Consider the following 27,072-nt stretch of genomic DNA (forward strand, 5'->3'; position numbering starts at 1 on the left):
AACAAATGGGCTGCTGAATGGATTCGAATCAGAGATTTCGAGAAGTACTGCTTTCCTTTGAAAAATAGCCGAAAAATATACTACTATTTCCAGCTCGATAGGGCTCTCGATACGTTTAAAGAGTTTATTATTACATCATTTATGGAGGATTTCGTATACTCGTCTGTCTATAATGGGAAAATCTATTACGTGTGAACTTGTTTAAAATTGTTTCCTGTATTTCCCTGAAATGGATCTAAAACATTTTCAGAGTCAGCCCATTCACTGAGATTAAGACTAGTTTCGAATTATTAGTGTTCAGCGGTATTAACTACTCGACCACAGGTAGACACCTTTTGATGGATTAAGTCACTGGGAATTAAGTTGCATAATAAACTCGTAAATAAAGTCTCATTTACATTTCACAGTCGACTTTCAAGGATTTAAACATCCTGTTACAGCTAATTAACTTGAACAAATCATACATAACTGTAGAAATTATTGTGTTTATAATTTTTAATCAAAACTGGTGATTACAAAATTTTATAAATACTTTTAAGATAAATAACATTTTAACGTTTTCGATTTTCTTGCTTCAAAATTAGCGTTACATTTTATCGGCAAGAACTGCGCAAGGAAAAACTAAGGGCTGACTGTATCCTCTTTGAGTATTGAGGTTTCATGATATACAACTGGTGTCTAGTTCAAGCTTTTTCTTTTTTATTGAGCTTTCCTCCGTATGCATCTGATGACTTGTTATCTGCCCGTACCGATTCATTCGTTCTGTCTTATCTACCGAAAATTCGATTACAAATTTACTATTGACTGTATTCCATTGATTAGAAGATAAACCTTTGTACACATCGAACGACTAAATGACACCGCCGTCACAATAGTTCAGTCAGTAGTACGCTTTACATTATCATCAAATAACGCCTGGAGTCTTTATTTTGAACTTTGGAAGAGAAGCGATATACGACTCAGCTAAACCTATAATATTACAAAAGATTTCGATTTGTTGGTCTGGTTTCCGGTCGTTTTTATTAATCCAGTCGCAGTCATCAGTTTAATTCATTTTCTTGTGGTAAGTAATTTAACAAAACGATTTTTGCAAAATCATTTCGAAATTGTAATTTATAATTTAAAGAACAAATTTCGCATAATTGATTTATACTTTAAATTGTAAAACGAAGATTTAAGTGGAAGATTGGTAAACAACAATATAATTATAATGTTTTAATAGTTATATTATTTTATAAATTTAAAATACTATTCCATCAGTACTTTAAATTTACATGCGAAAACAGATTATGTCATAGATTAATTACAGATTTATATGCAAGAATACTTTATTATGTAAAAGCAGAATAGCTGCAAAGTTTGATTCTTTGATGAGAAACAAAGATATATAATTGTCTTGCTAAAAAGTGATGACAGATGGATGTTTTTCCAAATAAACAAGATTTATTATATTACTTTTTAATTTCATTTGCCCTTTTAAGGTTTTTGAAATTTTTTCCTTTTATTTACGTTTAAGAAATTAATTAAATGAAACTCTAAACAAATAGTGAAAACAGTGTTATGCGCAGTGACAAATTCACAAAATGTTACGCATGCTTTCTCACAGAAAATTTTCAAGATCAAATTTCTATTGAAATTGTTGTTTAGTTACATAAAAGAAGCGCCGGAACTTTCTTATTTAGGACTCCGTTGAGCTCCGGCTATAATTATGATTTATCCCGAAAACTAAGAAGTACCGGAGCCGAACTCCGATGACTCCGGTGCAATTTAAGCTCTGATTACAGCAATCTAATATTTCTCAACAATCTAGCACTTCTCAACAATTTAGTATATATATATATATATATAATATATATATCAATAATCTAATATTCTTCTCCTTTTCTTCTGCTTTATTTCTCAACAATCTAGTAAATGCATGATGCAAAATACAATGAAAATTAACACGAGACAAACAAATAATTTACCCAACAACTTTCCGTGGAAAATAGCTACGAAACGGCATGATGAAATCGAGATACGCACTTGCACTAATTGGTTGAAGTTGACATTGAAATGAAGAAGAAGCATCTCCGTCCTTCCCTCCCCCCCCAAGAAAGAGAAATATGAGTAAATAATAAATTATCTCATCTTTCTAAAAGAATTCAGAAAAATTACTATAGCTTTCGCAAGCTTGAGAAAAAGCAGTTATGACTGGTATTATCGCCGATCGTACCCCCATACTCAAGTACCCCATAATTTAAGATGTTTTTATGCTTACTACTGCGTTTTATTTTCATTACTGGAACTCGCAAGAAGCATACGCATTTTAGTTGTGTTACTTTCTTATCGTTACTTAATTATTAGTCCACTTATTAGATCTTGTGATACTTTATTTTTGTGTGCGTATGTTTACTAGTTCTGTTTTCTTTTTCATTTTTCATATTCATTTTCAACATGGGACATTCATTTGAGGTATTTTTCTTTAATTTAATATAGAAGTAGTTTAGTAATACAGAAGTAGATTAATATAGAACAAAATAAAGTTTGGTTTTTAAAATTAATTTCTAACAGACCTTTGCTTTTTTAGCCTCTAACCTCAATACTTAACATTACTGAATAACTAAATTTATATAACAACAACAACAACAATAATAATAATTCAGTACTTAATTTAGAGAATAATTTTATAGTAATAACTTTCAAAAAGAAATTTTTTTCAAATTTGAACTGTAAAATTATATCTTAAATTTTACTTACTAGTAATCTTGTAGGGTTTCTCTGAAATTAGATAAAGTCTCTTTGCGAACTTAAACTTTTAAAAGGACTCTTGAAGAATTATCTATCTTGTGAAACTAAACAAAAGGGTGTATAAGACCCTTTTATTCAAGCATAAAATTAACAAATGACCCAACTTGGGTCATTTGTTGACCCACTTCTGACTTAACAGAAATACGTAACAAATAATAATTTCAAGGTGTGGTAGGTTAGCCTAACGGTTAATAGAATACTTTAACGCGCAGGAAGAGCTCTGGTGGGCAGTAACCGGCGAGACAAGTCTAAAGGCGAGAACACATCAACACCACTAACGCAAGTTGCTAATAATCACAGCACAACTTGGCCTGGAATAGGCAGACACGGCTCTAAAACAAACTTCCGAAACTCTTGCTTAAATAGCACTTTATTCTACCTTAATCTGAATAAACTTTCGCCAACTTATTTACCTTCTGGCGTGAAAAGCATAGGTGGAAAGAGAGTAATAGGAAAGTCTTTCAACTTAAAATTAACTATTAGTTAAAAATAAGTAGATAAACCTCACATCTTTCCCTGCCAGAATTTAAGTACACGAAAATGAAATCCTTAGCGACCTCAATAAGAGCTTAAATTCTAACCATCTAAATTACCTAACCTTACGAGAGCCCACCTCTTGCAATAAGATTATATTTTTGATTAATTAAATGTAAAATTCAAAATTTGTGTTACAAGATCTTGATTCTCTTCTTGGAATGTACACAATTTCAGCTGCTCCCATCCTTCCAGAAAATCTGGAAGGAAGGAGACTTTAGTAAAAGTTCTACAAACATGATATAAACTTCTAAAAACTTTTCATTAATTTTTCTTTGTACTTTCATGCCACACATTTATTCCACAATTAAATCTCTCCCCCCCCCCCACCACGCTCCAGAGGAATTAGACGGTAGAAGTGTAAACAGTCTTCTTTGTACGTGTGTTTACAGACACTTACCAATTAACCACAATCTACGTATTATTAGAATTTGGCACACGAGACCTCAAGGACTCCCTATTTACAAAACTGCACCTAATGTGCTAAAGAGAGAGAGTGATTTAACTTGAAGTGTTCGTCGGAGAGCCTAACTTATTCATGAACAGAACTAAATTTACTTTTAAGTTTCTCAATTTGCAAGTTTGCAATCACATTCCATTCATACAATATAACTAAATTCTTGTAACTAGGGGAGTCTTTTTCTTTTTTTTTTAAACCAAACCTGTATTTGAGAATACTTTTCACGATAAAATAAAGTACATTGAATAACTATTTACAATAGAATTCGGCTTGCACTTTGCATCGAGCAAATGGAAAATTTGAAATTGAGCAAATGGAAGAATTTGATTGCAGTTTAAATCTCCACAGGATATCAGTAACAGAAAGATGAGCGTAGAATTTAAATTCGTTTGATGCTGGCAGCTATGATGCAAACAGCATGACAAGCGTTGGCTGAAATTAATCAAATACGTTAACTTCTTAGCAAATTTGTAATGCAGGACAGCTAAGTTTCAGAGTTGGGCAATAGAATCGTATCACCGCTGTAAAAATTTGTCTTAAATACTCGTATCTCGTTTACATCCTGGTAAGAGTTAACGGAAAGAAGAAGTGAGAGTATAGTTCCAGATCATAAGAAAATGAGTTAATTAACATAAAATATACAAACTTTAGTTTACTTTATCTTCTTATACAGCAGGCTACAGACTACATGTAGCGCGATTTTCTCCCTTTAAAATAGAAAGTATCGAAATTATTTCAAATTTTTGATTTAAGACCACTGCTATAAGTGTTATATAAAAGAAAGTAATCAAAAATTCAACTTTTTTTTATGCCAAATGAAATTAAACTGAATCAGTGTATAATACGGAATTCAAGCAGCTTCTAGTGTTGAAATCTCTAACATGTATTTATTTACTAAATTCTCTTACTTTAAATCTTACTCTTAGAATTAACTTTACAAAACCTTTAGACAAAACAAACTCTCTATGTATAGATACAGATACACCTTGGTTTCGGTTTAATTGATTATGACAAAGCGATCGACGGCTATCTGCTTAGGGTTAGGGATGCCTTCGTAGAGGACATTTTAAGGAAACTGGCTTGTATCCATGTTAAACATGTGGAAAACCACGAAAGCACACATGCAGCCAGTCAGTGCGTCTGGAATCGAGCCCATGTCGGAATTGCAGGATTCACTAACTTTAATCTCGGCTGATAGTGGGCTTATATAAACCGAGAATTTACATGAGTAGACTGAAAATGAAATTATTCAAATGTCGCTTTGTTGGGATATTATTTTATTCATTCTCTTGATTTGCATAATTTATAATTATATACCGAGAAATAACAAGAAAGTAGTTCAATTCGTTGAAAAGTAAACATTAAAATTTCGCGCGCAGTATTTTCCTTATAATTTTTATACATATTCAAATATAAAATCCCAAAATAGAATTACTGCTGTAAAATTTGATGCTTAAAGGTATGGGATTAAAACATTTTTAGGGTGTACTTCGGCTATAATTTGGATTTGAAAGGACGAATTTTGCAATAACTTTTAAACTTATAAGGTATTTCTCCCGCCTTCTTAGCATGCCTTTGTGGTGTAATTGGAAGCATACTCGACGCGTATTCGAGAGCTCCGTGGTTCAAGTCCCGGTGAGGGCACTGTTCGTTTTTCATGATTTCTGCTTTCAAAAAATAATCCTAATGTCTCTCCAGTGGCGCCCGAATTAAAAAAGGTGGTAGATGATGATTCTCCGTTACCAGGATTTGGCGATTGGGTCCCCTAATCTCCAGTCACCCTTTAAAAGGGTAGTATATAAGGTATTTCTCCCGCCTTCTTAGCATGCCTTCGTGGTGTAATTGGTAGCATACTCGACGCGTATTCGAGAGGTCCATGGTTAGAGGCACTGCTCATTTTTGACTCCTGCTTTCAAAAAATAATCTTGTCTTTACAAACTTTTCGAAAATGGCTGAACTTTGTTAAATGTCTGTGCGAGATGTGGAGACCCACATAGTGTCTGAAGGAAATAATGTATTTCTCGTGGTGTTGCTTTATAAGGATAAAATACTATTATTGTTAGTTGATCAGCTTTCTTCCTTTTCTCGTGCAGCTGAACAACACTGGAAGCAATATCAGTCACCAGCTGCGTAGCCAGGCGCATTTTTATGCATATTGAAAAACACTTTCTGTTCAGTTAACAATTCCAGTTCAATCTTTGATGCCGGTTCTTTGACTTCTAAGTTTGCTGCTTTTATATGAAACGTCTTACTTTTTAAGAAAGCCTTTCTTTTCGTTTTTATTTTACAGAATTATGATCAGCTTAGTTAAAAGTAATAAGTATAACTTCATTATTATTGTAAATATCTGGGATTCTGAAACGCATTTGTACTGCTTTTCCTTGTCCCAAAACACAATCAATGAAAAATGAGTTTCTAATATATATGCTTAAAAGTTCTTGCAATTTCATGCTGTCGTTGGTTTTCTTGCGATGTTGATAGTATTTGCATAGTGTAAAAGACGTGCTTGGCTACTAAAGGAGCATACTTGATGTAAGTAAAACAGAAATTTTAATGAGTACTTTCCTTGAGGTTTTACAAAGTAGCTGAACATGATATGTAAACATATAACATGTGAGAAAAAACATACGATGAATTAACAGGTGATTAACTTGACTGTTATGTTGGCAGATACTTGGCTGCAATAATTCTCTGTGATATTTCATACAAATGTTGTCCGGAATACTCTGCTAGATTCCAATTCCTATTATATTCTTCGACATCTATATTCCATATCAGTGTTCCATGCATCAAATGGCGACAGCACGCTGGCGAGAATCACGGCTACTGGCCATGTTGATAATCAGGTCGACACACACCCTGCATTGGAAGGACACACAGTCTTCACACATTTCGTGATACTTTGATACTTTTGTAAAGGTATTGGTCCACAGCAGGAGATTTCCTTTCCTGCTCTTACCAGTTCCTTAATGAATCTCAAACGGGCCTGGCGGAGGTGAAAATCATCAGCGATGTTTTCTCCAGGGGAGGCAGAAATAGATGGAGCAAAGAGTGTGAAGCACCTTACTTCTTTTAGAGAAGATGCCTAACTGTCTCTGTGTTGAAATACTGAATGAATTCCTAGAATGAGTGGAAAATGAGAAAATGAAATCTACGATTGAGGAATTTGGGAGGTTCCGTTTTCTGATTGGTTGGCCTGGTCACGAAGATCATAATGCAAAACACATGCAGCGAACGGTCTGATTTTCTTATCCTCTTATAAAATTTACACATTCTTGGCTTCTACGGCGAGTTTATATAGCGCTGAGGTTTTTGCCTCTTCAACACTGCGCAGGAATGGAAAGGAAAATGCCAATATCCCAACACATATCAGAGTTTATTATATTATTAACAGTTTGTTAGATACTTGCGATAGAAGCTCGTTATTGAACTTATCATTTTCTTTTTATCAACCAATTTCATGACACTTTCTTGAATATTTCCTCTAAATCTTTACCTATTCTTCCTTTGCAATATTTTTTTCGGATTTTCTAATGAGATTTCGTCAAAACATTTTCCATGTGTCACTAATGGAATTTTTCATTTTGCTTTTAATTAATATATTTTTGGGGAGATGTACTATCAAATGGCTCTAACGAAATCCGCTTCTTCAGCTGATAAGTATATCAAGTTTCGTTTTTACCCTCTTTTTTCCTCTGGTTTTGGATTCAGATTTTAATGAATTTTTTTCTGTTATTCTCCCATTATCAATTGCATTTTGTTCCTGTTTTTCCGTCAGGCTATCACTCGCTGTTCTTCTTTCTATTCTAAGTATATTTAACTTCAATTTTATGACTCATATACAGTGCTTTTGATACTTCAGCAGGGAAAAAAAAAACTGTACTCTTTCTCGAACTTTTTTTCTTGAATTAAAGCTTTATTTATTTCGTGCAAAAACAAATATTTTTTGAGTGGAGTAAGCATTTGAAACTTTCTTATTCAAGCTGAATGATTACATCCAGTAATTTGAATTACCTTAACAATAGAACACAAGATGTAGTGAGAATAATTTTTCCAACAACATTAACTTGGTGTTTTTCTTCTTCCTTAGTTTGAAGAACTTTCTTCTTATCAAATGTGTTCATGGAAACTTTATACCTATCTTCATCTGTCGTCACGTATTAATAACTTGCCTTTGTTGACTGTCTGCCATAATGATCATTTAAATAAAGCCAACTTATCATTCTGCATTCAGAGTGTGTCTGTGCATGTGCGACGCCATTGATGTCCGCATTTTCTTGAGCTCGGTAAATATCGCTAAATTTCTGGAAAATATGCAGTGCTGTCTTAAATGTTATGTTTTGAATGTGCATGAGTTCCAGTAACATTTTTGGTGTGTAATTCGTATTTGCTTAGCTTTTTGGTAAATTTACGAGCGTTTTAGATTCAAGGAGAGCTAAGCCTAGTGTTTACCTTTTTGGATCAAGCTGATTTCGCATCAGATTCCTGTCTTTGTCTTCAGTATTTTGTATCAGTATTTTGATATATATTTTTTCTTGGGCTTAGCGACAATAGAATGCTCCACCAATTGAGTACAAATGTTGATAGTCATATAACAGGGCGTACAGCGACTCAACTGGTTATAAGTTAAGTAAGTAAGTATTCAGAGTGTTTCAATGCCATTTGCAGGATTAAATAGCTCTTGAATGTTTGTCAGAGAACATGGCTCATATTTATGAAATTAATCAAATAAGATAAGCCATCAGACTAAAACAAATTTTATCACGTAATAACCTTACAATGAAAAATTTCCAAATCCCCTCCAAAATAAACGCCATCGAAAAATTTTAAAATTATTAACTCAGTTTTGAAAGCTTTTAAACCAGCAATATTTACTGCTGTACCCTATAACAGAGATATATATTTGATTATCATTGAAGCTGAAGGTAAAAAAGGTCCCCAGCCTGTATTATCTGTATTTTGATTTACTAATCATGTTTTTTATCAGAGATTTCCTTCAGATTTGGAACCACTTTTGTCTATTTTTCTCTCATTATGTTTAACTCATCCTTTCTGCATTTTATCGTTCCAATTTCATTTAAAAAAATGATAAATATATGAACAGCATTAGAAGGCTCGCATATGGTAAGCAAGCAACGAATACAGTTTAGTTTTCACAGCTGAACAGGGTTTTTACGCAAGATCTAATGGACTATTTAGGTTATTTCTTAACAACATTGGAAATAAAGAATTCTATATTCCATCAAGAAGGCTAGAATACGTTAAGAATGTCTTTATAAAATGGATATTGGTCACCCTGGTGTTGACAAAATTAGTGAAACAAATTTGTGAGTTTCAGTTGAAGTATTAAGGAATTGGTTGGCTTCATCAATGGTACTAATTCCCAACCAAGTTTTATTTCTATTTTAGGAGAGGAGTGAGCAAAAAGCTTAGCATTGGAAGCTCAAATAATTTTCAACTTACAACAGTGTTAAGTTTATTCAACAAAATTTTGTGAAAACTTACAAAATTGAAATTTCTCTTCATTCAAGAGAGAATATAAACTTAGAACCAATCGTGAATTTGAGTATAATATTGGAACCAGACCTTGCGTATATTTGATTGAATACAATCGAATCTCACTGCCCATTAACATTTCAGATTTTTCACTAACATTTATTACCTTTATAAAAGTTCACTTTCTCATTCAATTCACCTTGCATATTGGTATCTTTCCATCTTGTTAAAACTTGCAAATAGATAATAAAATTTTGAATTTTTTTTAACAGTCAGCAATATCAGGATTTGTTTTGCAATAGCTCGAAAATCTGAGTGCCAAAATATCCTTTAAGAAAACTTGAATAGGAAAGCAGTTCTTTTATTGAAATCGAAAGAGTGTTTGTTTCTAAACTGACACTACTCAGAGCTCGTGCCAAGAGCCATTGGAATAGAAGTACTGGATATGAAGGGGATCGAAAATGTCCTTACGTTTCCTAAGATATTTCGACTTGTTTGTGGCTACCTCCGGAGCTAAAAAGCAACACGATGGTTTTGGATGTAATTGATAGACTTTCGCTGTTGCATTTAGTACTTCTACATCCTCAGCTAGTGTTTTTGCATTCAGGTCTCCAGCGAGAATTGTAGGTGAGTCTTCTGGGATGACTGCAATTAAGATTTCTTCTGTAAACTTGTTTTCGAGAGGGTTATAGAGAGCACTGAAAAAGGTGTTATCAAATTACCAAAGGTAACACACTAGATATCGTCACAGTTTCGAAGCCTGTAGTGCTTTCAGCGGAAATCAAGCAGGTTTGATGAGAATGCTTCATACTGATCGCAGTTTCTTCTCCTTTGTGTCTAATTCGTTCACTCCTGTAATAGTAGTAATTCATGATATTGATATGTTGTTCGAAGTTCGGAAAGTCCTGAATCTTTTGTGAAAGAGGCAAGTGTTTATAGTTCCTGGAGCACTTTCTTAGCATCGGAGAGGCTGTCTAGTACAGCCTCGACTGGGTTCACAAGAGCGAGAGCAGCAGAATAAGATTTGCCAACTCACTCACAATGTTTCCCTTATGCGGCTGCCAACTTAGTTCCCACCATATTATATAATCGATATCTCTTTTAAAATTTTTCCTAAAAATTTTGCTAAAAGAAATCTACTTTGCGCTCCCATGTCCAACAAAGTATCTGAAGGTATGTAATTCGATACAATTTGAATAACTTGGAGAGAAAAATTTTTAGTTATTCCCGTATTTAATTGAATATGAGATGGTCTTCCTTTTCTCTGGAATGACTGCCCTTTCTGATCCACAGCACCCTTACCTAGTTTAACCTTTTGTCTTAAATTTTTAAATTGCCTTAAATTTTGCCTTAAATTTTTAGGTGTGTCCGGTCTGGACACACTTAAAAATTTCCTTCTGTATGCACAGAAAAATTGAATGAAAAACGATTTATAGGTTACTATAGGTTACTCTGAGCCTTCTTTATTTATAGTAGATGGCAGCTCAACACAAACCAGTCCATATATTTTATGCATGTTTAGTTTTTTAAGACTCCCATTTTTCAAAGAAATCTTCCAGATTGTTTTTAGGGTATAAAAGGAATTGTTTGAAAAGAAATTTCTACGTTATTTTTTGGCTGTATGCTAATCTCCTTATTCTATATTACTTTTAAATTTTTACCTTGAAATCTTGCTTAAAATCAAACGACGAACCTTAGGTGTGCCCAGACTGGGCTCACCGATAAGCTAGGACAACTGAGATCAAATATGTATTCTTTGTTTCTCCGAATCTCATCGGTCAGTTCATTGACAACAATGCTTGTTTCAACACTCTTTTCGAAGCTCTATTCAATCAGTGTGCCCACTTTGGGCACAGCCACAGAATTAAAAGATAAATGTTATCTTCACAAAATTTTACTTGTGTACTCCTCTAAACCTAATTTGACTCCCTACCTTTTTTTAAATCAAAATTCCAAGTTTAAAAGGTAGCGTGCCGGAAAGGATTAAAGGTTTCTTTTTATTATCCACAACCTTCCTCTTTTGAGGGCCCACCAGCGGCCGAGCGGTAAAGTCGCTGAACACTGGTAGTTCTGTCCGAGGTTCGAATCCCGCGAACGGGCTGGCTGTATGGGCGTTTTCGTGGTTTTCCCCATGTGTAACGTGTATACGAGTCAGTTCCCTTAGAAAGTCCTCCATGAAGGCATCCCTCCCCTTAGGCAGATAACCCTAGTGTGCTTTGCCATAATTAAAACACCACTACACCACCTCTTTTGAGGTTTATCTTGGCGATCGCCTTTAGCGGACGAAAAATTTCGCCAGTTATCAAACCGCCTCCAGTTGCCAAATATAACATATCCTTCGGTTACAGGTTTTTAAAAAATTTCCGCTAAATCTTTTCTGGTATCCCACGTAGGCATGTGGTAACGCTTTCAAACGGGCAGTTTTAAGTACTTGAAATATATTTTTCACTCCCTGGATAAGCTAGTAAATATTTTCTGGTACCTTTACACCAGTTTAGAGCTTGACCTCCTAGCACAACTGATACTGTAGTTACTTTTACATACCAGCAGGATATAGTGAGCAAATGTGTTTCTAAATTTTCCAGAAAGGTTAACACTGAACTTCTGCCATTGAAACTATTTGGCGCATGATGTCCACAATAAAACCAAAGCCTTCTACAGGATTTGCTAGTGAAGTAGGAACTTGGAGTCTTCGACGGCAGGCTAAAAGCGGCGTTGTCTTCCACATGTCCGTGATAACTCTGTGCCAGATGTAGATTGCTATTGTTATAAGGAGCTATTGTTATAAGGAGATTGCTATTGTTATAAGTCCTGATGGAGGCTTAAATAACCTTTTTATGTAGTCTTAAATAAAAGCCCAACTTGTACTACAGAACATAAAAGCACAACTTGTACAACTTCCACTAATAGTGACTATTTAAATTACTACTATAAGGCACAATTAATTTTAAACATTGATTACTTAGTATGAGACTATGCAGTAAATAGTTTGACTCAGAATATTTCAGCGTAATTTAAAACATCGGCTAAGAAGTTGCTAATGAAAAGTAAATAACTTTTAAGTAGATCAGGAGAAAATATTAACAGCATAACTCAATTTCTAAAAGTACTAAACTAAAGACTCAACTTAAATACACATAAAGTTAATATGGATTCTCGTGAGAATACGAAAAGGAGAAGTTACAGTAAAGACATATCATAACAACTGATTAATTAACATAAGATACTTTACAAATATCTTACAGGCGCGCTGGCGATTTCAACTAATTAAAACTATTAATTTCAAGCGTATGCCACCTATACATTCTATTATTGCCAAATAACAGACAAGGCCAAAATTAAAATTAAAAAGTCATAAAAAGTTAACCATCCTGTAATTTCCCTGCATAATATAGTTTTAAACTGTCTTCCATTCCTCTACCCATATCCATATATTTATTATTTGAGGATAAAGTCTATCTTTAAGTATTTCTGGTTTTTCAGAGAAAAGTCGAAAGCTAATTGTCTTTTGAATTCACTCTTTTAAAAGCAATTCATTCTTTGTCTAAATTACTTCATTTTATATCATCCCTTTATTTCATTTTCAGTCTTGCTCATAATTTATAGAAAAATTACTCCACTTAACTTTACAGATTTAATACGCTGTCACCTGGAATTCAGAGGGAGGCTCAGAAAAAAAAAAAAAAAAAAAAAAAAAAAAGAAGCCAAACTTAAACTAAATATACATTATCGCAGTAGTAAGTTCGAAGGTGAAAACTTCACCATTGACATAACTAATAATAAAAAATTCTTCTAAATTAAATGAAAACCTCAAATTACTCCTCTTGCACTGAAAACACCCGACCGCTTGTTTGGAAAAATTCTCCCTTTGTTTCATCTCGGACTATGGAAAGAAAGGGAGATGTAAACAATGCCGGTGTAAAAAAATGTTTCGTCACCTTATGCAGTCCAGCTGGCAACATAAGCAGCAAAGAATTTTAATTTGCGGTTTTCGTATGCAGGTCTCCTGTAAAAAATCGAACTCTTAAAAAAAAGAGAGGACGTGCCAGCGTACAATTCGTTTCATTCTAAATTATTTGACCATGAAATATAAATGATTCATTGCATAACTAGCTGTGCATAAAGCGCCGTTAATTACGATTTTATTCTACAATTGCGTTTTAAAAAGTAAAATTTCTTTTCCCATAGTTATTGTTTTATAGATATGCGCAAAATGACACTCCTGATTTAAAAATATTGCAACAAAGCTATACTTCTTAGACATCGAAACATCAGTTCTCATTTCGAGTGCATTATGAAGCTATAGAAGTATTGAAAATGTGCTAAAGGTATGCTTCAACACAATCTTGCCTATGCATATTAAACGTAAAAGGCCCATAACAGGGCTACATCAAGAGAGGCATGACTGCTTTTAAAAAAAATCGCTCCTTTTATATCCGAATTTGGAAATTCTCAGATGCAGAGGCTCCTTTTGCACAGATAGATCAGACATCCTAGACTGCCTGTAATTAACTGTACTAAACCCGTAGAATACTGACAGTTTTGTCCAGGATTCGACAGTAGTAGAAGAGCATTCTGCTTTCATATGTGTTCTCATTTGCAATATACATATAGACCTCACAAAATACACTTCGTAAAGCCATCTATCCCTAAGTAAGTAGCTCTCAAATTATTGGGTAATTAATTTACTCAGTAGCATGTCTGTTAATCCTCTTTCCTGAATAAATCTTTTTTGGCGTCTTTAATTTTCAAATATCCTTTACTATTTCAGTGTCATATGATATTTATGACTTCTGTCTATGGCTGAAGAATTAATCTAGTAAATCTTTTGAGCATCCTGTCTTTTTCAAATTTAATATGAAAATATGTATGCTAACAAATGTTCCCAACCTTTCTCAGTAAAGAGACTAATGGTATCATCAGTATTATTTTATTTATTTGCGGTTGAAATCATCTCATGCGCTACTTGTATTTTTTCATCATTATTTCTTTTTTCACCCCTAAATTTATTTAATGCATATAAACGTAAAATTTGACACTGTATGCAGTATCATAGCTTTAAAATTTCTAATAATACCATAGATTCTTCTTTTATATGGTCTCATTTTAACAGGCTCAATTCGAGATTGCTTTAAGAATTAGATTTGAAGTTTTATAGGTCCAGCTACAACAACATCAGAATACTACAGGAAACAACACAGTTTACTATAATTCTGTATCATCTTTCACTTCATTAATTCCTTACTAACATCTGAACTGTTCAAATTATTATCACTCCCGGCAATTCCTACTCGAAGTGCTAATTTTATCTTCTTTTTTTTTAAAACTATTTTGATTGAAATGATAAATTGAGTACAAGAATAAAAGGAAAGAGTTAATATCTGAAATAAATTAGAAGTGCTGAAAATGTATTGACATCACAGAGCCAAAAGAATAAGTATAGGAGGAACTAAGTGTCAGAAACTCTGTGATGAATGGCTAATGAAGTAACTGAAAATCTCCTAAAGACCTCACTACTGGACGATAATTAGCAAACGTTGGAAGTACTGACTATAATGAAGCTATTGTTGATGCACTACTGTTATTGTTTAAGCAAGAAAGTCGAATAAATTCTTTCCCAGTAGAGTGATTTTGAAGGAAAAGGCAGTTAAGTGCATTTACACTAAAAGCCTACAATAGAAATCTCTTATCTGAAGAATAGCTTAGATAAAAATAAAAAAAAAAGAAACGCTAAAGATTTTTATTATCTAGGTGCTTAAGGCTTGAAATTATCGCCAAACCAAGATGTTGCATTTAAAATTTCTTAAATAATTTTAGATTTTACAGATGAGAAAGTTTTTGATCACATCTACAGTTCGAGTAAAATGGCTAAAAGCTACTAGAATCAAAAAAGGCTTCTTTTTAAAATGAATTAAAAAATTATTGCGGCTCCTTAGACAAATGCTGCTGATAATAACTATTTCTTTTTTTCCTTCCGAAACAGCAAATTATACTAACATCGTTTCAGTAACTGACCAAAGATGATCCTATTGTCTGAAAAAGTAGTATAGAAAAATATTCTTTTAGAAATTTTTAAGAACCCTTCTGTAAAGAAGCAGAAAATCGCAAAGTTCTGGAAAAAATAATATCAGCGATATATTGTATATGACGTAACATCTGTTTTTAAGGAGATATCTCCATCAACGTTTGGAAAGTTACTGAGAAAACTCCTGCCGCGTGTCGGGAAATGAACTGTAAACCAGGAGATAGACATACAGTTTTAAACTAAATGATTACGATACTTAGCAGTTTGAAATGATTTTTAGATTGAAGATTTTTTTAAAGGCGGTCTTGAAACGATAGAGTTCTAAAAAATAAAATATTAAAGATAACGAAATTATTGAGAAACTTAGTTAAGCAGAATTGAAAGAAGCTTAGATATATAGATGAAGAGGCGAAACAACAATAATGAAGAATTGAAAAAATTGCTCTTGAAACTGCGGTAAGCTACTCTTACGTAGAACAGCAAAGTACAAGTAATTTGCCACATTACTATAGGGCGCATAGGAAAATGATGTAAAGACCTGAGTAAACTAATTTAAATTAGTCTATAAAACATTGTAGGATCTTACTCTTTTAGCTATCATGCAAAGATATGAACTTAGTAATATGCCAGGCGACTTCACGCAAGGTTTGAATATATAGCACATAGGGAAAGGATTTAAATTGTTTTTTTATTTGATTAAAACTTTTTAATAAGAATGCATTCACAATAACACCGACTACTTGCGATGGGAACTTAAGAATAATTTAATGATAAATGGCAAAGTGTAATGCTGGACTACTTAATAATCTGACTCAGCAACGTACACCGGTGATAGACTTTAACTAAACGTCCAGAAGGCGTATCAGCAGGAAGAACAGAATAGCGACATACACTTTGCTAACGAGATCAAGCTCTGTTTAACTTTCGCTTTTCGCCCGCTTAATTTGCATCCTGGCGAAGAAATGCGAGAAGAATTGAAGAGTTCAGAAAAGATTCCAAAAATAAAAATAATTGTTTATTCAAACTAAGGGAAACCCTAAACATTAGCGATTTTTTATAGGAGTAAATGCTTGTTAGATATTTATATATGATCATGTGGGACTTTTGTTCAGTTTAGAACTTTGCGAATGAAACTTTTTATATATTCTCGGATTAGCCATCTGTCTTTTCGTTGGATCTGAGATTCGGTCTCACGTGGGATACGTAATCAAAAGTCTATGCTATTTTAACATACTCTTAAGTCAGTAAATTCATCAGTAAAAATGTCTTCAATGATTTCTGATCATACAGAGCACCTACCGAGTAATAAAGTTCAATAAAGTATTTAATAACTATCAATCTTCACAGAATTGATGGCGGTTGTAATAGGGGGACCGGAAAGTAATGTCGTTTCTGCGCATGTCACAACAACATGCTAAGAGCAGAAGTGGAAGCAAATCCACCAACCTTGGTCGACCATCCAAGAACATTTAAAGCAGAATGGAAAAATAAGCAAAGCAGGTGTTTGAGTCCCCCATAATCTGTCCGAAGAGAACAAAGCCAAAGACCATAATGAAGCTATTGTTGATGCACTACTGTTATTGTTTAAGCAAGAAAGTCGAATAAATTCTTTCCCAGTAGAGTGATTTTGAAGGAAAAGCACTAAAAGCCTACAATAGAAATCTCTTATCTGAAGAATAGCTTAAAAAAAAAAGCGCTAAAGAATTTTATTATCTAGGTTTATTATCTAGCTAAGAATTTTATTTTATTATCAACTGATCCATCCTATGCAACGTATTGCTTCAACGGCACCATACAGAACCGTTTTTTGATCGTTTGATTAGTGGAGACAAAAACAAAATAAGTCCTATATGATAATCCAAAACTCAAAAGGCAGTTTTAATAGGGGTTACAAAGGTTTTACATCCCGAAAAGGTGCTTCTGGGAGTTTGGTGGAGTATTCGCGGAATTGTTCATTTTGAATTGCTGAAACCTGGAAAAACTGTTAATGTAGACCTTTATTGTGAACAAGTGGATCGAGGGAACCAATCGTTAATGGAAAAATATCCGGCGATTGTCAACGGAAAAGGCGTCATTCTGCAACACGACAATGCAAGACCGCACTGTGCAAGCCGAATACTGGAAAAATATAATGAATTGGGGTGGGAGCTATTGCCTCACCCACCGTATTCGCCCGATATCGCACCCTCGGATTTCCATTTATTCCGATCCCTACAACATTTTCTTAGTGACAAAAAATTTGAAAATTTGGATTATGTCCAAAATGCCATCTCGAGATATTTTACTCAAAAACCAATTGATTTTTATCGGTCTGGGATTGAAATCGGCATCTAGATGGCAAAAGGTTGCTGATAACGAGGGTGATTATATTATTGATTAAAAATAAAAACTTGTTACAAATTTATTGGTTTGAATTTAATCTAAGAAAGCGACATTACTTTCTGGTCCCCCTATTATTTTTTCTTCTAAAACCTTTTTTAAGTAGTATAGGGAATTTAAGAAAAACTTATGGAAACTTTAGAGCATTTACTATTCGTGAAAGAAATGATGAAAAAATTGCAAAGTCTTTTTTTTTTTCTTTGTTAAAGCCGGAGACCTTAAAGTGTCCAATGCCCTCCCCGGGACTCGAACCCTGGATCTTTCAAATACGCGTTGAGTACGCTTCCAGTTACACCACGAAGGCACGCGGAAGGGAGGGAGAAAATACGTTATAGAGGTAATGGGATAGTAAGTACATGGCATAGAGAAATATTTGTATAATTGTGCAGCTTTGACGAAGTTCGGTAAAGTTGATTCAAAGATTCAAAATGACTTCTTTCAATTTAATTTGTAAGGTCCCTCACTTGAAATTCTAAGTTAATGTTGGAAGTGAGGAACCTAGGAACTGATAAGCGAATAATCGCTAGAGTTCGAAGACAGGAAACAACAAGAGAGAAGGGTAAATAACCCTTTATTGTTTCGATAAGATTTAACAAAACTCCGCCTGGGAGTGTACAAATAAAGTCTGCACTTTGAACTTGAACTTAAAAGACTAAGAATTAAACTAAAACTAAGATTAACTAAATAAGTATAGCCAAAGCTATCAAGGTTCAATGAGAGTTGGCCCCTTAACTTATTTTACTACGAAGCTTAGCAAGGGCCTGAGTACGGCCGAGCGTAAAACAGCTTTGAGAGAGAGAGCGGCCAAAAAGGCAGACGCGCGTAGTTCAGAAACTCTGTTTCTCTCTGTGTCTCGGTAAGTAACTTCGTGGTTTAAATACCGCTCCTTCTCATTAAATATTCAGCAAATTCCAAAACTACGTTCTGGCCGGAAGTAGTAAGTTGAAGTTAAGAATTTGACAGGAAAGGAACTTTAACTTAAAATTTAACTGTTAATAAAATTAACATAATCCTTACATAGCTTTCGACCAGACTTTAAATACTAGAAAAATAAGGTTTCAAAACGACCTTGTTTAAGACTTTAAAGTCTGAAAACTTACATTAACTACACTCTTCCAACTTTTAAATTAACTAAATGAATTTAAAGTTTCGTTTTTAGGGCCAACTTTACAACAATTCTAAAAGCTAGACTAAAGCTAGGAAAAATAAAATTTACAATGTGTCCTTTCTGGACATTATATCTTGACATACATCTTCTTCCTATATAGATTCTTTATTCTGCTAGACTTATGTCAGGTCTTGATCCTTCCATATCTGGAAGGAAATGTCATCAGTACTGCATTTTACAAAACTTTACTTTAAATCCTAGCTTTACACTTTTAATTCATCATTTGGCCCTTATCCACTTTCATTCATACTACAGATTTATTTCACCCATGCTCTCCAGGAAATGTACTGAAATGTACTTAGGGTCTTCTATGTTGTGTTACTGCGAACAAACTACCGCTACACAACACCTAACTTTGTTAAATTTGACACACTAGACCTGCCAAGACTCCCTACACGAAAACTGTTACCTACTGTTGTAAGCAAAAGCTTATATTTTACTTTTAAACGTGTTAACTGGAGAGCCTAACATTAAACACATATATATCAACATTCCATTCTTCCGTAACTCCCATACACAGAAATAAAAATTTATTTTCTATGTCCTTTTAATCTTTACGATATTTCAACACAAAGATCAAACATTTCTACATGAACATGAACATTTAAATATTTACACATCACTTTTGAATTCATTTTACATCAACAGTCATATTTGCTTAATTACACTTTACCAAAATTTACACGAAATCTTAACTTTACGTTAACATATTTTTGTATTCCAATAGTCTTCCGACTAAACTTATTCAGAATTTACTTCTCGCAACTTGCGAGTCCTTAACAAAAAGTATTTAACGCTAGTAGCTTCTCGCCAAATTACTAACATAAAAATCTATGCTTACGAACATTTACAATCAAAATATCGCTATCTGCGATTTAAGTTTTCTAAACATATTTGGCAACTTATAACAATATGATATAATTTGAACTTCAAAGAAAAATTTGCAAAGAAATTTTCACTTATCTTTTTCTGTATTCCTGCATCAAATGAACTGATCAAATGTAGAAAACCTGATAACCTCCTGATACCTCCTCTTCTTCTCGATGTTCGATGTTCCGTTCCATTTAGTTCCAGTGCTTTCCTTTTTTCCCCTTATGTAGGAATCTGGAACTCTTGCGGGCAGGTTGTGGATTCTGGAATGCCAATTTCCTTTTTGACTCCGGTGGGGCTCTCCGTCCTTCAGGGTCTTTGAATCTTCTCTTGGTCCTTCTAACTTGTTGCTCCGGCACGGTTGTGTCTACAGGTCTTTTCTGGCTTTTCGGTCTCCACGCTGGTCCTCCTTGGGTCTGCCTTGTTGTTGTTGATGCTGGAAACTGTGCTTTACTTCTAGTTTTAATTCGTCGTTGAATTTTCTCCTTTCCTGGAACCTTTTCAGCAGGCCTCCCTCGTGTGGTCGATGGCACTTGAGTTTTTGCAGCCTCATCGATTCTGACTCGTTGATCTGTCGGTGCTAACTTCCTCCTTCTTTGTGCGCTTGTAGCCTTAGTGGTATGGGTTTCCCTGGTCAAAGTTTGTTGGCTCTGCTTTCTTTTTTGCGTTGGGGGACTCGAGCTGTACTCCTGAGATGGCGGGCTTCTCTCCTTACTTCCAGGATCCTGTAATAAATCCTGCAATATTTTAAAGTCAGTGCGGCTGTAATAAGGTTTTAACTGATCAATATTTGCCACCAGTTGTTGCCCATTTTCGGCCTTTAAATAAAACGTGGCTTCTCTTATTCTTTCCACCATGTACGGCCCTTCAAACCTGGGCTCAAACTTCGCGACTCTGTTTTCTGGTGCCGACGATAGCGAATATTTCAACTTAAGCACTTTTTGTCCCCCTTTATGTTCCAATTCCCTTCTATTTCTATCGTAATAAAGTTTTTGTTTTTGTCTTGCTATATCAGAACTTTTAATTGCTTCGTCAATAATTTTTTGAACGTCTTTTAACTTGAATTCTTCTTGTCCCTGTTGTACAAAGAATAGCTTATCCAACGGCGTTATGATTCTTCTTCCTAAAAATAACTCCTCGGGGGTTTTCTGCGTAGTATCGTGCTTTGTGGTTCTCAAGGCAAAACCTAACTCATTGACACAGCTGTCCCAGCGGTCATGAAAGTTTTTCACATATCCCCTGATAATTTTTACAATATTCTTATTTACGCGTTCCGATATATTCGACTGCGGTCTATATGGTACCATTTTTAGATGGCGTATGCCAAGTCCTGTGCACAAATTTTTAAATATACTACTAACAAACTGTTTTCCGTTATCTGATATTACTTTTAGTGGGGCCCCGTATTTCAATATATATTTATTTAAGAACGAATCTGCGACTATTTTAGCTGAAGCTCGTTTAAGAGGGACTATTTCTACCCATTTTGAAAAATGGTCAACGATTGTTAAAAGATATCTGTTTTTATTTATTTTTGTCCTAGGGTAGGGTCCTAGTAAATTTATTCCAACTATTTCGTTTGGAAAAGTGATCTTTATGTTTTTTAAATACCCGGCCGGGCTGTAATTAACATCGTTTATTAATTGGCACATATGGCACGACTTAACATACGCCGTAACAACTTTCTGTAACTGCGGAAAATAAACCGCTTCGCGTACCCTCTTTAGTGTTTTTTGTATCCCGAAATGTGCTGCAGAAGGTAGATCGTGCAACTCCTCTAAGATACTTAAACGTAGACTCGCTGGGATTACTGGTCGGTATTCCTGATTTTCGTTAGTTACCTTTGTGTAAAATAACAATTTGTCGATTATTTCGTAATGCTGTGCCCTATTGCGAATAGCCGTTAAATCTATATGTTCAAATTTTTCAGGGTCTTCCAAGTATGCGTAAATATCTTTAAACTCTGGGTCCTTTTTTAATTCTTCGATTATCGTTTCACGGGACTCAAATAACTCTTGAGGTGAGCACGGCACACTTGATTGTATTTCCCTCTTCATCAATTTTTATTCGCGAAAGGGCATCGGCGACCAAGTTTTCCTTTCCCGGAGTGTGTTTTATAATTAAGTTGAACTCTTGTAATTTTAAAGTCCAACTTATCAAGCGAGGCGATAAATTTTTTCCTGAATACAAGCGACCCACTGCCGCATGATCTGAGTAGACCGGTTATCGGTGAACTTCCGAAGTAGACACGAAACTTCTGAACTGCTAATAACACAGCGAGCGTTTCTCGCTCAGTAGCGTAATAGTTCCTATGTGTAGCATTGAAGGTTTTCGAAAAGAAAGCTATAGGTTGCCCATTTTGGGAGAGCACCGCTCCAACTGCATAATCGGATGCATCCGCTGAAATTTCTAGACCTTGCTCGCCTTCTGGGAATTTAAGGACTGGGGCATTGATTAGGGCATTCTTTAGCTGCTCAAACGCGGTGTTCGCTTCAGCTGTCCAAGAAAATCTACTTTTCTTTCTTTTTAGCGCTAGAAGAGGCTCAACTATTTTCGCAAAGTCTTTTATGAACATTCTATAATAGGAACATAAGCCCAAATATGAAGACAATTTCTTAGCCGTATTTGGGGAAGGATAACTTTTAATTGACTTAATTTTTGAATCATCAGTCTCTATGCCCTTATTAGAGATTTTGTACCCGAGGTATCGCAATTCCTTTGCCGCGAACTTGCATTTTCTTGCATTTATTTTGAAACCGGCCTCGTTAAGTAAGGAAAAAACTTCTTCCAGATGTTTTAAATGTTCCTCTAATGTTTCGCTGGTAACTATGATATCGTCAAGATAAATAATCGTACTTTTACCTAAAACTGGCTTTAAGACTATGTCCATAGCTTTTTGGAACGTAGCTGGCGCTCCGCTCAAACCAAAGGGCATTCTTAAAAAGGCATAGACGCCTGACTTTGTTATAAACGCGGTCCTCTGGACATCCTCCGGCTTAACGGCTATTTGAAAGTAACCCGACGTGAAGTCTAGGGTTGTCATGAATTTAGTCGAGCGAATGTTTCTGATGATTTCATCAATTATTGGTAGGGGATATGTGGGATATTTTGTTATACTGTTTAACTTACGATAATCAACTGCAAACCAATACGCGTCCGGGTGTTCAGGCGGTAGCCCGTTCTGTTTTCTACAAAGGACCACCGGACTTGCGTAAGGGCTCGTGCTTGGTACAATTATTTTATTCTTTAACATAGTTTTTATATGAGTTTCCAAGATTTCTTCTTTTACTTTATTGTACCGGTAAGGTTTTGACCGGACTGGAGGGGCATTCCCAGTGTCTATGGAATGACTAACTACCTGACAAAACCCAGGTTTTTCGTTAAACAAAGAATTAAATTTTCTTACCAATCCTTCAATCTTCTTTTTCTCTTCCAAATTCAAATGTTCTAGATTCAATTCCGGCATGGAAACTTCACCTTCTTGTACCGGGTACATGTGCACCTGAAACGTAGAATTCTGAAAATTAAGATTTGCGCCGGATGCGCGTAAAAAATCGATCCCCAATATCACTGATGTGAGTAAATTTTTCACGACTAAAAAATTAATTTTTAGGACTTCGTTTTTAATCTGAACATGCAGTGTGGTTTTCCCCAAACATACGCACTGTTTGCCTTGGGCGGCAATTACTTTCTGTCCCGTGGCTTTAAACAGTCTGTAACGACGAAAATGTTTTTTGAGAAAATTTTCCGATAGGAATGAACATTGTGTCCCTGTGTCCAGGAGTGCAGTGGTTGGTACATTATTTACCAAAATCTGTACCTCCGGCATAGCAAGATTTTGTACTACGACTGTATTTAAACAAATTTCTGAGGGGTCTTCTGTCCCACTCGGTGACCGTTGCCCCTTCTCGATCACCGGTTTGCGTTTAAAGTCTGGCTTCCTGCCGCCTCTTTTCGCTGATTTTTATATCCATCGCCCTTAGATTTATCTGCGCTCTTGCTATTAAACTTTTCACTTTTTCCCGTCTGCCGATATGCCTTGTACTGAACTTGTGGTTTCTTTTGGGGAGTAAATCTTGAGTACTGGCCAAACGGACTTGCACGCGCTTTCTCTGTGTTTCTTCTACTTTGAAATTTCATTGCAAGCTGGAACAGAATTTCCAACGTTTGCGGATTACGCACTTCGAGCAAATCTTGCGCTGACGGTAGAAGATGCGGTAGAATTAGTTCGATAATTTCTTTATCGGGCCTTTTCCCGTATAATAGTAGATTAAAAATATGAACTTTTCTTAAAATGAACTCTGTCAAATCCTCGAAACCGCCTTGGTATTTACTATACAATTCTGATTCAAGCTTCGCACGATCTTTAACAACTGGAAATGCTTTTTTTAATGCAGATTTAAAATTTTCCCAGTTATATGATTCAGATCCTGGGTCCCCCAACAAGAACTTTCCTATACTCATCTGCCAGCTAAGGGCTTGACCTTTTAAGGCTGTCGTAGCGATGATCACTTTTTGTAGCTGATTCACAGGGTGTAAGGTGAAATGTAGGTCTAGTTGCTTCAAAAATGTCAGGACTGAGCCCTTGCCATCGAAAGTGGCTGTTGGTTTCATGGCTGCATGCAGCGTTTCCACGAGGAATCCAAACCCTTCTACTGGATTCGTGGATGTTGTAGGGACCTGAAAGGTCGGAGGGGTCAACGTAAACTTCCCGGACTCTAACGACATGGTCCGTTTAGAATTCTTTTCGGGCGCCAATTGTAAGGTCCCTTACTTGAAATCCTGAGTTAATGTTGGAAGTGAGGAACCTAGGAACTGATAAGCGAATAATCGCTAGAGTTCGAAGACAGGAAACAACAAGAGAGAAGGGTAAATAACCCTTTATTGTTTCGATAAGATTTAACAAAACTCCGCCTGGGAGTGTACAAATAAAGTCCGCATTTTGGACTTGAACTTAAAAGACTAAGAATTAAACTAAAGCTAAGATTAACTAAATAAGTATAGCCAAGCTATCAAGGTTCAATGAGAGTTGGCCCCTTAACTTATTTTACTACGAAGCTTAGCAAAGGCCTGAGTACGGCCGAGCGTAAAACAGCTTTGAGAGAGAGAGCGGCCAAAAAGGCAGCCGCGTGTAGATCAAAAACTCTGTTCCTCTCTCTGTCTCGGTAAGTAACTTCGTGGTTTAAATACCGCTCCTTCTCATTAAATATTCAGGAAATTCCAAAACTACGTTCTAGCCGGAAGTAGTAAGTTGAAGTTAAGAATTTGACAGGAAAGTAACTTTAACTTAAAATTTAACTGTTAATAAAATTAACATAATCCTTACAAATTAACTAACGCTTTAGCAACAGAGAAAATTTTAAGTGCTTATCCAATAATAAAGCTTTGAATAGAAATGCATTGATCGAGGGTGAGTTATTTGATTTTCAGTGTAACAGAAGATTGTTCGTAGTAAAAGCTTGCCCTTCGATAGAAAGAAAGGGGGGGGGAATCTGGAATTCAAAATTTGTTAACTAAATGCAGTCTGCAGTAAAGTAGATACTAATTGAAAAACAATTAAAATTGCTTACCTTTTTTCATTGAATATCGTAAAGCACACGAAGGACATACATTTAAGCGAAAGAGTGCTTCCTTGGAGGACATTCTAAAAGAAACTTAATACTTAACGTTACTCGTGTGTGTGGGGGGGGGAAGAAAGCCCTAAAGCAATCATCCAGCCAGCCCGTTTGTAAGGATTCGAATCGGGCAAAATTATCAATGTTCTGTGGTCTTAATTATTCTGTCACTGAAGAATAGTTTAAAAGTTTAAAGAAAGATTTAAATTTTAACATTACCATTGAATTAACACTAACGTCATGAATCAACATTAAGATCTCCAGAGTTTAACAGATGATTGCAATATGAAACCATCGAACACATCGTTTGGGTTTAAAATTAAAAGCGAACAACGTGTATTATTTAGTTATTTGATCCGCACTGCAGGAAGAATATCTTGATGCCTGTGTCTTCTAAAAATAGCTTAGAGATCTTTATGATTAGGATACTTTCAAGTGTTCTCACGTAAGCTGAGTCTTTGAACTCACATACATAAGTGTATTTGAACATTATCAGAAGGGCACGAATATCTTATCTCATTTGTCGATTACTGAAGATTTAGGTACATATTTAAATACTACGTAAGGTGTAAAAGTATTTAGGTGTAAGTGTATGCAGGAAAATTATTTAATCAAATTAACAGAGAGGGGGGTATTATCTGTCATATTTGGGGATATTATTTATTCAGATCTCTATAATTTGAACAGGGTAGAAAACAAAAACCTATTTTTTGTGTGTTGAGGCAGTATTCTCCACAAACTGATTTGCATATTATTTTTGCCTTTATCTTTAGTTTAATACGTCATCCGCGGAAATTTCAGACGTTGGGTTATGGAGATATAAACTTTTAGTTCTATACTCTAGTAATCGGTTTAATGTAATTGCTACTTTGTATATCATTTTGTGCGCTTTTTCTCTTCAGCTTTTAAAAAAAATGTTCCTGTTGTCAGAATATGCTCTACCAAGTAGTTCATTGCAGTTGTTGCTATAAGAACTTATATTTATCGTATTCTCTAATTTCACTTGAAGTTTAGAAATGTAATTCAAATTGCATAATAAAATAGTTATTTCGAATGAATTTTTAAAATACGTTGAATAGTATCTGCTTACGAAATTCGGCAAACTCTCTTTAAAGCAAATACCTACTGTTCTAAATTCTTTTAGTTTTCTATGGAAGTGTTGTGTTAAAGAAACATTGTTCAGTATTGTTATTAATTTATGTTTTCAGGAATATTGGTCACTTCCAGAGGTATTAATGCATATATTATTTTCAGAGAAAAAATAAGATTCTAATTTAAAAATATTCTTCAGAGACTCATATATTTATAAAAACTGTGTAAATGAAAAGTGGCTAAAGACTTTAAAAATAAAAATGTTTAAGCAAATCGTTTCCAAAAATGCAATTTTCTTATAAATTAATAGTGAGTAAATTGTATTTAAAAAATAGGCTTAGTTTACCTTACTGTCGAAAGTAGGTGAAATACATTATTATCAAATACTTTATTAAAAGTTATTATTATTACTTTAATACTTTCATAAAGTATTTACTTTATCAAATATTTTATTAAATTTTATTCATAAAAGTGCTCGAATATCACGCAGTTTCTTGAAAATGTTTTTGCAAAAAGGCTTCAGTCATCGCAGACATAAACACAAGTTTGAATTCAGAAGAAAACATTTGTAATGATCATTTGAAAAACGCTTTATTTACGGAAACTGGCTTGCTTCTTTAATGATTTTTTTAATTCGACCTCT

The 27,072-nt window shown here is 34.7% G+C and overlaps 1 protein-coding gene across 1 annotated transcript in view; it reads left to right on the top strand.

The window, feature by feature from the left end:
- Positions 1-857: 857 nt before the first annotated feature.
- LOC118187263 (fatty acid CoA ligase Acsl3-like) overlaps positions 858-27,072 on the top strand; it is a 120,579-nt gene continuing 94,364 nt past the window's right edge. Inside the window, exon 1 of the mRNA XM_035357453.2 lies at positions 858-1,063. The gene's annotated coding sequence lies outside the window, so the exon portion shown is untranslated. The remainder of the gene's footprint in view (positions 1,064-27,072) is intronic.

Source organism: Stegodyphus dumicola, chromosome X1 (assembly GCF_044657685.1).
Source record: "Stegodyphus dumicola isolate Sdum_Otavi_A_Nest chromosome X1, ASM4465768v1".
NCBI lineage: Eukaryota > Metazoa > Arthropoda > Arachnida > Araneae > Eresidae > Stegodyphus > Stegodyphus dumicola.